The 14,222-nt window shown below is 41.8% G+C and overlaps 1 long non-coding RNA gene across 1 annotated transcript in view; it reads left to right on the top strand.

Annotated features, from left to right (window-relative positions):
- The window catches only part of LOC143650015 (uncharacterized), a 118,587-nt gene extending 105,272 nt beyond the window's left edge, over positions 1 to 13,315 (top strand). Inside the window, exon 5 of the long non-coding RNA XR_013159317.1 lies at positions 10,591 to 13,315. This is a non-coding gene — a long non-coding RNA (uncharacterized LOC143650015). The remainder of the gene's footprint in view (positions 1 to 10,590) is intronic.
- The last annotated feature ends 907 nt before the right edge of the window (positions 13,316 to 14,222 follow it).

Genomic DNA, 14,222 nt, shown 5'->3' with positions numbered 1-14,222 from the left:
AAAGGAAAATGGCACTCACAAACTTCAGGATAGTGGGGATTTCTAAGAGGGAGAGTGGGTTGTTTGGGGAGGTGCACGTGGTTAGCTTCTGGGGTGGGACCAATGTTTTATTTCCTGGCCTGGGGGAGGTTACACAGGGGTTCACTTTACGATAATTCTTTAAGCAGAACATATGTGTTTTATTCACTTTTCCTGTAGAGATGATAAGTCTCACAATTTAAAAATGTTTTTAGAAGTCACTACACTCTTAGGACCTGTCAAGCATGTGAGTATAGAGAATTTTTTAAATAGCCAAAAGGGTGGCTCCTTACGCTTGGAAAGTTTGGGAGACATCAATACATACATTATGCTGGAATAGTTGGTGTTCACAGAAGCAGAAGGTCCACGGGGGTATTTGTGTCTGGCATCCTCTCCTCCTCTCCCCTAATACATTCAGACTTTTGGGTTGGACCCTCAAATGACCCTCACAGCAGCCTCCTTCCTGCTCTTCCCAGAGTCCACATGTAGGTAGGCACAGCTTTGTGCCTAGCTCCTGCCACCTCTTCTGTCCGGCTTTGGTAGCTCTCTCTGGTGTGTCCTGATCATCCTTTCCACTAAATTGAAATTCCACAACTATCGCCAACTGTTAAGCAAGGAAGCTGTCATTACCAAGTGTTCCTCAAATGAGGTGCCCATCTGGCGCGCTCCCTTATCAAATGCTTCCAAGGAGTTTCACTGCCTGTTGGGTAAAGTCCAAATTCTCTAGCCCTGCGCTCGAGGTCCCAGCTTGCCTTTCTTCCTCATCCCTTTGACTTCTACTCACTCCCTACATGTAAGGCAGACTGGATCGCGTGCCTTTCCCCATTCTGTGCTGTTTGCCAGCCTCCCTTGATGTGCTCTTCCATTTCCACACCCTAACCTTCAATGTTTATCCTGCCTGTTCTCTTCTTCATGAAGACCCCCTGAGGCCACCCTTTTGCCTCCAGTCTGTGCTGCCCCTCTCAAGTCCTTATTCTATTCTTCCCTGGGTAATTATTATTGATTAATCATATTGTCCTATTATTTGCAACTACTCCATCTCTCTGAAGTTCCATGTCCTTTCTGTTCAGAAGCCTTCAGGGTTTGTCTATGACCTCTGTGATAATCTTCTACAGGGGTTAGAGCCCCTAGTCCACTTCTGTCTCAGGTCACTCCTGTGTTTGAATCCTTTGCTCCAACCAAACTATCTTTTCCTCTGTGTCTTGAAGCACTGGCAGTACCCTTGGCCATACCTTCTCTCCCTCCTTGCTAGGCTGCTCTCTTCTACATTTGTTGAAATACAACTCATCCTTTTGTACTAAATTCAGATGATACCTCTTCTTCATGAATCTTTCCTCATTTCTCTGGTCAAACTTTATATTTTCTATAACGTTTGAAGTTTGGCATTTTCTTTCTAAAGATATTTGTCACATAGTTCCTTAAATTCTCATTATTTTTATATTTTGCTTATTTAGCTAATTAATTATCAGCTTCTGGTGTGGTGTGCTATTTGTTAGGCTGCTTCTTCATTTTCTTCTTTTTAAATATCTCCCATGGTTCTGAGTGCTGTCTTGAATGCCATATTTTTCTTGGTGAAGATATATTGATTGCGTGACTGTGTACCTCATTCAATTCTGTGTGTTCAGGGTTCCTTGGCTTAGTAAGCCTTGTACATTTATCTTCTTCAGATCTTACTTTTCACGTTTGCAAATGGTGATGATTTTATTTCATAAAACAATGGGATGAAGCTAAATTGGAAAGATGCTCTATAGTTTTCAGTGTTGTGTATTTTTATTAGTGCTTTAAATGAATTTGCTTCTGAATTCAGATATAACGGAGGAACAGTTTCTTTGGGGTGTGGTTGCATTCTCTAGCTAACTTGTGGTAAAAGCTGATAGCGTTCGGATTCTCCTAGATAGCTTAGGAAAAAAGAAAGCATCCAACACACAATTTCAGCAAATTCTACTTATTAAAGGCCCTCAGGGCAGAGAGCTAAAACAAGCTCTGCACCCAACAGGGAAAACAGCCTGTACCCTTTCCTTTAATAAAGCGGAGACAGAGACCCAGTCCCATACTGTGTCCCATCAAGGGCTGGAGGCTGCTCATTTGTTTTTGTATCACTGTGCCCAGTACACTGCCTAATAGCAGTTGCTCAGTAAATGTCTGTTGACTTGAACTGCAAATAAATAATCGCAGGCTGGTGATTCAGCAGACAGATGAGATGTACTGTCTTCTCGTTTAAGTCAGTATCTTGGAGCACCCAAACAGCTGGTAACTACTTTGTGATTTGCCCTGCCCTATCCCCCTGCATATTTGACAAGACAATCCTCCTTTTTACACCAGCCACTTTCTATTAGCCACCATGTCCATATCAGCAAGAGTATTTTTCATACCATCTGCATGACGTGGTAGAAGGACAGTGAATTTGAAGTCACTAAGCCTAGGAACGCATCCTGGATCCATTACCAACATGCTGTGTGATCTTGGACAAGTCATATATTTTTTCCTCTGCCTTGGGTTTCCCACCTATAAAGTGGGGAAGGGGGGTTATTAGTGGTTTTGACATGCTCAGGGGCTGGGTGGGGGGGGGGGGGTGCGTTGTATTAGTTTCCTTGGGTGGCTGTAACAAGTACACAAATTGGGTGGCTTCAAACAGCAGAAATTTATTCTCTCACAGTTCTGGAGGCAGGAGTTCTAAAATCAAGACTGGTTCTGTCTAGAGACTCTGAGGGAGAATCTGTTCCACATCCCTCTCGTTGCTTCTGGTGGTTGTCAGTATTCACTGGCATTCCTTAGTTATGGCAGCAGAACTCTAATCTCTGCCTCTGTCTTCTCTCTGTGTGTAAGTTTGTCTGTGCCTCTGTTTTATTTTTGCATTTAAAATTTTTTATTGCTATATATTATATATTCACATATTATGTTATCATCCAAAGTGTACAATGGTTTCACAATATCATCACATAGTTGTACATTTATCATCACAATTTATTATTTTCTTCTTTTTTGTGAAAAATAACATATACACAAAAAAGCAAGAAATTTTAAAGCACATTGCAAGAATTAGTTGTAGAACAGATTTCAGAGCTTGGTATGGGTTACAGTTCCACAATTTTAGATTTTCACTTCTAGCTGCTCTGAGATACTGGAGACTAAATGAAGTATCAATATAATGATTAAGCAATCATATTCATTTGTTAAACCGTAACTTCTCTATGTAACTCTACCATCACCTTTGATCTTTCCCCCACTCTTTAGGGGTATTTGGGCTAAGCCCATTCTAACTTTTTCATGTTAGAAGGGACTGTCAATAATAGGGATAGGGGGATGGAACTATTTGATGATCTGGAGAGGCTGGCCCCTCTGCATTTCAGGACTTAGCTGGTCCAGGGAGCCATCCGGAAGTTTTGGTCCAGGAGCCATCTGGAGATTGTACGTTTCTGAAAAGTTACCCTAGTACATGGAACCTTTGCAGAATCTTATATAATGCCCTAGGTGTTCTTTAGGATTGGCAAGAATGGTTTTAGTTGGGGTTTGGCAAGCTATGATATGAAGCAATGTCTAACTGAAGCTTGTGTAAGAGTGATCTCCAGAGTAGCCTCTTGACTTTATTTGAATTCTCTCAGCCACTGAGACCTTATTCGTTACATTTATTTTCCCCCTTTTGGTCAGGATGGCATTGTTGATTGCCCTGTGCCAAAGCCAGACTCATCCCTGGGAGTCCTCTCCCTTGCCTCCAGGGTGACTTTCACCCCTGGATGTCATGTCCCACGTAAGGGTTTCACTTGCAGAGTTGTGCTTAGAGAGAGAAACCACATCTGAGCAACAAAAGAGGTTCTCTGGAAGTAACTCTTAGGCATACCTATAGGTGGTCTAAGCTTCTCTGCTACATACATATGCTTGGCCTATTGATTTGGGTGTACCTAATGTTTGAAACAGTATTAGAGGTTTCCCTGGTGATAAAGTTTAGTATTTCCATATTTTTTCCCCCATCCCTCAAGGGACTTTGCCAATACTTTTTGATTATCTGCTTAATATACTTTGGAATGTATCCAGGCATCACATTCAGCTATACAGGATTAAAGACCCTCATTCTTATTCTGGGCTCCCTGTCTTTGATTGTTTAAAGAATCTATCCAGACAGGTTGAATCCGATTATGTGCTACAGAAAATTGTTTCTGGACAAAATAAACCTCTCTTTCTTTGGTCTCAAAGAGTAGACTGAGATTCTAAAATATAGACAATGTCCTCCTTACCCCTGTATTCTTAATAACTTTAATCTTGACCTGATCAGCTTTGTCCTTATCGCTCAATACCAGCTTAATACATACATAAAACAGCTTCTCAAAATCCAGAAATAACAATTATTGGACTAAGTCTGACTGCTGCAAGAGCTTACAATCTAGGCCCCTGTTTTCTTATAAGTATTTTCTAAATGAGACTATACAATAATTGCTGTTTTGTTTCTGGCTTATTTTGCCTCACCAAATGACCCACAGGTTCATTCACATCATTGTATGCCTCGCAACTTTGTTCCTGTTTGTGGCAGCACAATATTTAATCATATGTATACATTATCATTTGCCAATATACTTGTCAGTCGGTACATTCTTCGGCCACCTGCATTCATTAGGCATCATGTGTAATGACCAAAGTCCACAGTCCATCAACACTTTCAATTTCAGATAACTTCATTGTTCCCAAGAGAAAGATAACCAATAAACACAACCTCACCAAATAGAAAATCCAAACCTTCCCTTAACTGTTTTCTTTTCTTATAAGGAAACCAGTGAATGCATTAGAACCCATCCAAATCCAGTATGGCCTCATCTTAAGTAATTATGTCTTAAAAGGCCCTATTTCCAATTAAAGTCACATTCTGAGGTCCATGTGTACACAAATTTTGGGGGGAGACACTAGACAACCCAGTATAGAGGGCAAGCAGCTAGACTGAGGCCTGAACCTTACCTTTTACCACAGCAGCCTTGTCTCGGTGTGTTTTCTTTGTTTACACATCTTGGTAATAATTCAGTTGAACAGAGTTCCTCAGCCAAAACCTGTTTAAAAATTCCTGGATAAATTATAAAGTCCTTTTCCACCTTCTATAATGTTAGGGAACAGAGTTCCTCCCTTGTTAATAAGCAAAAGGCTTTGCTGGTCTTCTGTAAAGGATTATTACCTGCTGAGAAGATTTCCCCTTTAGTTTTCTTAAAATCAAAATCTAGGGTGGGCTAGATTTTGATTTTAAGCCACCTGCTGGGCCACGGTGGCTCAGCAGGCTGAGTTCTCGCCTGTTGTGCCAGAGACCTGGTTCCCGGTGCCTGCCCATGTAAAAAAAAAAAATCTAACCATTCATCCAGCTGGTTCTCCAAACCGACTGTGTGTAACATCCTAGCTTGTTTGTATATTGCATCTTTCCGATCTTTGTTCTCAGTTCATGTTGAGATTTGCTGGCTGATTAAAAACACATCTCTGTAATGATGTCATTTTGAAGATTAGCTTGGTCCTCTAAGAAATCAGGCAGTCTCCAACTTGCCTTTTGTGTGTTGAGTGGGAAGAGATGCATTTGGCACTCTCAGCAGTCATTTTAAACATTGGTCATTTAATAAGAATTTGTTGGGTACCCACTAGGTGCTATGCTGGAGGTAACAGTGGGAAGTAAAAAACAAAGGCTCCACAATGTCTTCTTTTGGGGAGTTTAAAGATCAGAAATCTTCTAGGGAACAATAAAATTACCTTAAAATTCTGAGGTTCAAAATATTTGTTTCCTACCAAAAATAAAAAGAGAACTTGTGTGCTATTTTGACCTTGTTGATATAACTTTCAAAGATGAATTCAGCTCAGACTCGCTCTCTGTGATCTTAATCTGAATTCCTTGTAGTTTGTGCATTAACAACTAGACGGTACATAATAAATTCTGTAATAACTGCTACTTAGTGACTGAATTACTGTTTTGTTTTGTTTCTGATGAGGCAAACTAGCCAGAGAAAGCATGTCCTTTTCCTCCATGCCTTTGCACATGCTATTCCCCTGGAATCCTCTTTTCTCTGTCCCCATTTCCCCTTCCTATGGTTAAGGGTTCTTTATGTTTGTGTTTAGTGTGTCAAGTCTTTTGGGAAACCCTTCTAAGTCTGGGTTATAGCATCCTTCTTCTTTTTCAAATGTGATTTTATTGAGATATATATCAACATACCATATAATCATCCAAATTGTATAATCAGTAAAGTATCAGCATATAGTTGTGCATTCGTCATCACAATTGATTTTGAACATTTTCATTACTCAAAAATAAAATAAAATAAAAATAAGAATAAAAGTTAAAAAAGAGGGTGGGCCACCGTGGCTCAGCAGGTAGAGTTCTTGCCTGCCATGCTGGAGACCTGGGTTCAGTTCCCGGTGCCTGCCCATGCAAAAAAAAGAAAAAAAAAAGAATATCCAAAACATCCCTACACCCCTCCTCCTATTATCTACCTATCCATTTATCTATCCATATCTATCTATCTACTTAGTTTTTCTTACTCATCTGTCCATACACTGGATAAAGGGAGTGTCAGTCACAAGGTTTTCACAGTCACACAATCATACCTTAAAAGCTCTATAGTTATTCAATCATCTTCAAAAATCAAGGTTACTGGAATACAGTTTACCAGTTTCAGGTATTTCTGTCTAGCTCCTCCAATCTGCCAAAAACTGAAAGGGGATATCTATATACTGCATAAGAATAACCTCCAGAATGACCTCCCAGCTGTATTAGAAATCTCTCAGCCACTGAAACTTTTTGTTTCATTTCTCTTCCCCCTTTTGGTCAAGAGGGCTTTCTTAATCCCATGATGTTGGATCCCGGCTCATTCCCTGGAATCATGTCCCACATTGTAAAGAAGATTTACACCCTTGGGAGTCATGTCCCACGTAGCGGGGAGGGCAGTGAGCTCACCTGAGAAGTTGACCTAGAGAGAGAGAGTTGACTTAGAGAGAGCAACAGAAGAGGTTCTCTGGGGGTGACTCTTAGGCTTACTCATAGGTAGGCTTAGCCTCCCCTTTCATGCATCCTTGTTGTGTTCTCCTGAAACATCTTGTACTTCCCTTTGCTACAGAGAGCACTTACACCTTACTGCATCAGTCAATTTCTTTATTGTTACGGCCTGTACTACTAACTTATTTATAGGGATCACTAGGTCCTAACAATAGACATGCTTTACATATATGAACTCATTAATCCTCTCATTGCTATAAGGTAGGTACCATTATCATCCCCATTATACAGATGGGGAAACTAAGGCACACAGAGATTAAGGGACTTTCCCAAGTTCACACAGATGGCAAATGGCTGTGAGCTGGAATTCTCACCCACGTAGTCAAGCTCTAGAGTCTATACTCTTAAGCTTGACCCTGTTCCAAATACTAGGAGAGTCTAGTGATTTGCTTGGCACTTAGAAGGCACTAAATGCGTACTCTGTGGAGGAGTGGGTGAAGCATGACCCTCAACCCCAGGAACTTTCCTCCTGGTGGCAGGGTCACAGGGAGCTAAAACAGGAGGTCAGAGGCAGATACTTCAGGAGAGATACAGACCCAGGGCTGAGGGTCTGGGGAGCAGTGAGGGACTCATGTGACTGGGAGCTGGAGCTGACCGCCGTGTGGCCCAACATCTCCCACGAGGTCGTAACTGCCCTCTGATTGTGTCAGGACAAGCTGAAATGAGATTGTTCTGAATCTCAAACCAGTCAGCCAGATGACCTCGACGGGAAGGAAACATTATGTGTTTAATTTGGAGAAGATGCCTATGAAAAAAGAAAAACATTTCTCATGACTCCGAAGAGTGAAGAAAGTAAACTCACAGTACCATCTTGAACAGTGGAATTCTCAAAGATTGAGCAATTTCCTTTTCAGAAGGATTTTCAGTCTAAAGAGCTTGTGCAGAGGAAGCTATCATGAGACTCCCCAGTTCGCCATGCTTCGCTTACACGGAGGGAACAGGACGTCAGTAGAGGTTGCCTGAGGAGAGCTGCAGGGGAGGAAGCATCCTTGCCTGTCCTGAAGCCCTTTCATCCCGAGTGTTTGGTGATGAGGTGTTTATAAGAGCTGCTAAAATTAACAAGTGTTTTTTAATAGCACACATTCTTACATGTCCAGTTAGGCTGTAATTTACAGGTTAAATACATTCAGCAGGGCTGTCAGAAGGGTTGTCTGTGTTTGGTCTTGCCCATTTCCTGAGCATGTCCTATCATTCCCTGCACATGGAGTTCTTTGCCTCCTCCCGTTTCCTCTACCCTGGGCCCATCCCAGTCCCTCCCCCTGTTCCATTGAGCTTCTCCAAGTAACTCTAGTCCTCACTAATCTTGATTTTTGGAAATACTACCACATTTGTAATTTGTAGTGAAATGTTTAAGACAGTATTATATGATGTCCTCTGATAGATTGTGGGGTCGAAGACCAGTTTCTGGCAATTTCTTGAGCACATTACTTAACCTCTCTGAGCCTCCAGTTTCTCATGTGTAGAGGAGGACACCAGTAATAGTTCCTGCCATATGGTATTGTATGAGGATTAATTTAGGATTATACGTCAAGTGGTTGGTGCAATGCCAGGCACATACCAAGCCCTTGTCTACTGATCCCATAGAATAGGGCCCTGGATGCATCCCTTTGCCTTTGCCTCTGGGTCCTCTCTGGTCCTGGTGGTATCTTAGCAGTGACTTTGGGGTTGGAGGTGGCCTTGTCACCCACCACATACAGCAGGCATGACACAGGGAAGTTGGCAGGGACTGAAGTTACTAACCTATGTTTATGTCCTTTGGTAATGGGGAGGATCCCTTCTGCACTACAGAATAGAATATGCTAGAACAGCTAATCACTGGCTTACTTATTAACCAAGTCAGGGAGAGTTTGCCTGCAGATCCTAACTTACACTTAGGGTATTAGTCTTTATTCACCCTAAGACCTGGCTCATCTTCATCCTTTGGTTTTATTTAAATGCAAAAACTGAAACCAACCCAAACAGAACAAAAAAGGCTTATTGGCCTGGCACTAGCAGGGGTATCTGGGGATCTGCTTCTCTGTTCCAGGTGCCATCCATGATCATGCATCCCAAGGTTGCTTCCAGATTCCTGGGACCTACCTCCCACCCAAACTCTCTCATCCTCCCAAAGCAGACTGCAGGAATTTTTCATGATATTAAAAGTGAACTGATCAGCAAGTTGCATTGTGAGTAAGCAAAATAAAAGCACAGGCATTGCAGGCTCAAAGTCGGTTACTGAAGTTTGGGGTGTTTTGTCTCAGAACTGGGCTGCTGAGGGCAGAAAGAAATGGCAGACCTGAGCCAGGGGAATCCTTGGGCTTTGTGTCTGCCACTGTCATCAGGAACAGGCCAGTCCTTTGCACAAGGATTTTTAGTTTTACAATTCTGAGTTCTCAGTTCAGTTAAAAGTCACAGGAGCTAGGGAGTATAGGGTGGCATGGCATGAAAAGATTTGAATTCTGGACTGTGGGATCAGGATTTGGTCTTGATATAAGCCCAAAGATAATGTCTCATGGGGAAATTTTTTAAAAAGCAGAAGCCCCATTGCTCCATGCCAGACCTTTCCAAGCTGTTAACTGCTGCTAACATTTGTTAAGCACTTATGCTGAGCGAGGCAAGCCTGTGCTGTGTCCTTGACAGGCATTGTTTCATTTACTCCTCATAAAAACAATCTGCAATCTACTTTGCAGATTCGGAACTGAGCTGCAGAGAAATTGGTAACTGGCCCCAAATCAATCAATTAGAAAATGGCAGAGTTAGGACTTGAACCCAGGTCTGTTGCCAAAGCCTGTGCGTTTAGTTGAATAGAGGAATATATAATAATAGCTGTTTCCCTTTTCCTCTGGCTCAGTGGAATCAGTAGGAATAGACATTTCCTGTTATCCTTACAACATAGTCAGCAGCCTCCCAATTCCCAAAACATTAGAATAGGGGCATGGGTTTTCCTCTAGAGTAGAAGCCTCAGGGAGGGAGGCTTGGGGCTGGCAATACCCCCCAGCACTGTGAGGCCGGTTTTCTCTGGTCTTTGTAGATAGAGACAAGTTTGGAGAAAAACCTGAACTGTGAGAAATGGAGTGTAGAAAGGTACTCTCCAGTCTAGATTTGCTCGTTTGTAAGAAGCACCAATTGCAGGGCTCTGCCTGATGTGTGTGCCCTGTGACCCAGAATAAATGTTTGATGCAAGGAGAGTTTGTTTTAGGTGGGAGGATGTGGTTTGGGTAGTTTCCAGAGCTGAAGTCAAGGTTGGGTGGAGCCCAAATTGTGTGCTTCTCCCATTAGCCAGCCTCTCCCCTACCTCCAGGATCTTGGCTAGCACCTAACTCTGCCCTTTACTGCACAGACCCTGGGGGCATTCGGGCCTGAGAAGTGATGGGACTTGTCTGAAGTCACACTAGTTTGGGGTGAAGTCATAACTGGAACTCCAACCCCCTAATGCTCTTTCCTTACTGCCGGTCCTTGTAATTCCTCTTTGTTCCTGGTAACTCCACTTGGAGTTTTTTCAAGAACTTTGTGTGAGAGGTCTGCAGTCCAAGTCATCTCTATTGGTTCTTAACTCTCTTTTTGTGTTGACGTTTCTCTTCCAGGAAGAGACAGTAAATGTGGCTATTTTTTGGAGTCTTTCTGCCATCTTTCCCCCAGGAACTGTGTGGACCTCACAGGTGGGTGTAATGAGAGCCCCACCCACAGATGTTCCAGGACTGATGTGAAGAGAGCACATGGAGGATCACACCAAGCCAACAGGTTTCTCATTCAGCAAATATGTCTCAAGCTACTGCCTTGTGTCCATGACTGGAGGCTACTGTGGTCAATGTGACAGCTCTTGCCAGCAAAAGAGCTAACTAACAGTCTGGTGGGAGCTACAGACTCATAATCAGGCAACCATTCTAGAGAGTGGTGAATGTTTGAGAGGATGACCTCAGGGTGTTTGGGGGAGCAGAACTGATGATGTCGACCCAGTGGGGGGCTCAGGGAGGATTTTCTGCAGGGAGTAGTAACTCAGTTGGTAACAGGAGAATGAATGAAGCAGTTGGGGAGAGCTGAGTGTGTTCTAGGTTAGGGAGAGCTGATACTTTGAGGACCACATCTAGTTTGGTGGAGCTCAAAGCACAGAGCTGGAGCAGGGGGAGATGAGGCTGGTGAGGAAAGCAGGATCAGCCCATGTCTTGATAAAGGAGAAGGCCAAGTTTTGAGGAAGACTTGGGCATTTCTCTGAGAAGAGTGGAACATGAGAGTGTGGTTTCTTCTTTGACTTAAAACCTAAGCATGCATGAGAGAGAAACCCTTTGAATCCTGTGGTAATTGCCCACACACAAAAAAAAATTTTTAAGAGCCCTAGAGGCAGAACAAGTTCAGGAGATTTATGCCAGGAATAATAACTAAACTTGTTGCTCCATACAGGCCGCCAAACCAGACTTTGCCCTTGGACATTGTTTTGTTTCAGATACTGGGCCAGGGACAGTCCCATGCATCCTGCTGCTCTGTGGTTTATTCCCTGCCATGGGTCACACACGTACCGTAGATGACATTGTTGTGGTTCTTATTGTCACCAGCCATATGTGACAGAGAAGGGCTCAATTTTTGAAAGCTAATCCCAAATCTTGTTAGTTCTTTGTTTTTCTAAATGGGAATGTCTTCTGTCTTTCATCATTATTTTCCCTTTTCTCTGTCTCTGTCTACCTTCACAACTAAAAAAGTCTCTTCTCTCCTATCCTTTGTCTTTAAAGAGTTTATATTAATTTGCAGAAGCTCTTTATATAGTCTATTAATCTTTTATTTATCAATATTGGAAATATTTTTGTCAGTTTGTAACATTGTTAGTGGTATATTTTGTTGCAAAAAAATTTCAAAATTTTATCCAGTCAAATTTGTCTAATTATTTTCTTTATGGCCTCCAGACCTTGTGTTCTATCTGTTCAGAAGGGCCTCTTCCACCCCAAGGATTACAAATATATTCTCTTCTAGTAAGGTAGTCATTTTAAATTTGTTATCCTCTTTAATCCATCTGGAATTTGTTCTTGTGTGGTAATGTCTTTAAATTTGCCCATGCAGTTGGGTTTAGAAAAAGCCAAGAGAAGAGATGGTTTTCACCTCCTGTGGCTCTTGCCTCCCCCCCATATGGGGAAGCTTGTTGGCTGAAAATGCAGAGAGTTGTGCTGTTGGACAACTCAGAGACCAATCTGCTTCCTGCTGAGAATGACCCTCAGCCTTTGCTTTTAGAACCCTCCTTTCCTTTGTGATTTAGTCAAGGAGCTGGAGAGGGTTGTTTTCAGAGCCGCATTTTGCTGAGCAACCTCATTTTCTTCACCTGTAGATATAATGATATCTTCATTATATGAGGAGGAATAGCTTATATTAAATGAAATAAAATGAGATAAGATATGAATATGAAGAGAGACAGAGCTGGGTTCAAATCCCAGCTCTACTCATTAGCCGTATGAGCCTGGAAGGTCACTAAATCTCCCAGAGCTTGGGTGACTGCCCCAAAATTGGGGGTAAGAATAACAGCTTCACAGGATTGTTATTTTTTAAAATTATTAAAAAAAAAATACTTTTTATCACTACAATTGACTTCTTTTTTCTTTTTCTGTGAAAAATACCATATATACAAAAAAATCAATAAATTTCAAACCACAGCTCAATTCGTTGTAGAACAGATTTCAGAGTTTGTCATGGATTGCAATTCCACAATTTTAGGTTTTTACTTCTAGCTGCTCTGAAATACTGGAGACTAAAAGAAATATCAATTTAATGATTCAGCAATCATATTCGTTTGTTAAACCTTACCTTCTCTGTATAACTCCACCATCACCTTTGATCTTTCTCCCAATCTTTAGGGGTATTCCCATTCTAACTTTGCCTTGGAAGGGGTTATTGATAAGATGGAATAGGGAGATGGAACTATTGGTGTTCTGGAAAGGCTGGCCCCTTAGCATTTCAGGACTTATCTGATACAGGGACCCAACTGGAGGTTGTAGGTTTCTGGAAAGTTACCCTAGTGCATGGAATCTTTGTAGAATCTTATATGTTGCCCTAGGTGTTCATTAGGATTGGCTGGAATGGTTTTGGTTGGGGTTTGGCAAGTTATGATAGGTTGAAATGTCTAACTGAAGCTTGTGTACAAGTGACCTCCAGAGTAGCCTCTAGACTCTATCTGAACTCTTTCAGCCATTGATACTTTATTAGTTGCACTTCTGTTCCCCATTATGGTCAGGATGGAATTGTTGATACCACAACACCAGGGCCAGACTCATTGTACAATTATTTTGAAAGCTTCTGGCTCATAATAGGAACTGGACGAATGTTAGTGTTTCTCCCATTCTTATTATGTCTTTTAAGCTTTCTCTGTTTGCCAGGGGTAGGTTCCAGAGGCATTGCCTTCACCCCATAATTATTACAGCTTGGGGCAGTCAGAATTTATAAGCTGAGATGACAGTTTTGAGAATGGAAAGGACTCAACCCAACCCATCTGAAAGACAATCTCCGAGAGGAACCAGCTAGGTGAATATAAAGCCCTTTGTGTGTCTATTAAGGTGGGTAGCCCAGCTGTCTGTGTGTGTGCACGTGTAAGTATGTAAATATTGATCTCCTGAAATGTACCTTCACTATTTGGCATCTTGAAAGCTCATCCTGTTTTCCTGAATGGGGTCCCTGAGCTGAGGGCACTTTGGGAAGGGTGGCGGCTTGGCAGTAGGGCCCACTGACCTTTAAGTCTGGCCTTGTTGGCATTAGTATAAATGTACTGGAAGAGATCCTAGGCTGTAGGTCACACATGGTTAGTAAGTAGAGAGGGTTTTTTGGTTTTTTTTTTCTGTAGTTAATGTTTACAACAGGTGGAAATTCTTGACTATTGGATTAAGAAATGGCTGTGTTTCCTGGACAAGACAGGCAAACCCAATTATTATAGGTGTGGTGTGGTGGAAAGAATATGGAACCTTGGGACAAACAGGTCTGGGTGGATCCCAACTCTGATACTTTCCAGCTATATAATCTTGAATTTCTCTGAGCCCTACTTGCCTCTTAATTAAAGCTGGATAATAATATCTAGAATTAAATGGCATGAAATGAGTTTGACATATGTGAAAATGTCTGACCTATATGCTCTTACTTTTTCCTTTTACAAAATAGCTGTAAAATGACACAAATATGTCATATTTTAAACTTCCTGTTTCTGAAACATATCATTTTGAAGATTACTTATTTTAATCAAAACCAATAC

Source organism: Tamandua tetradactyla, chromosome 11 (assembly GCF_023851605.1).
Source record: "Tamandua tetradactyla isolate mTamTet1 chromosome 11, mTamTet1.pri, whole genome shotgun sequence".
In the NCBI taxonomy this organism is placed as follows: Eukaryota; Metazoa; Chordata; class Mammalia; order Pilosa; family Myrmecophagidae; genus Tamandua; species Tamandua tetradactyla.
The sequence above is the reverse complement of the archived record's forward strand: the minus strand, read 5'-3'. Positions and strand labels throughout refer to the sequence as shown.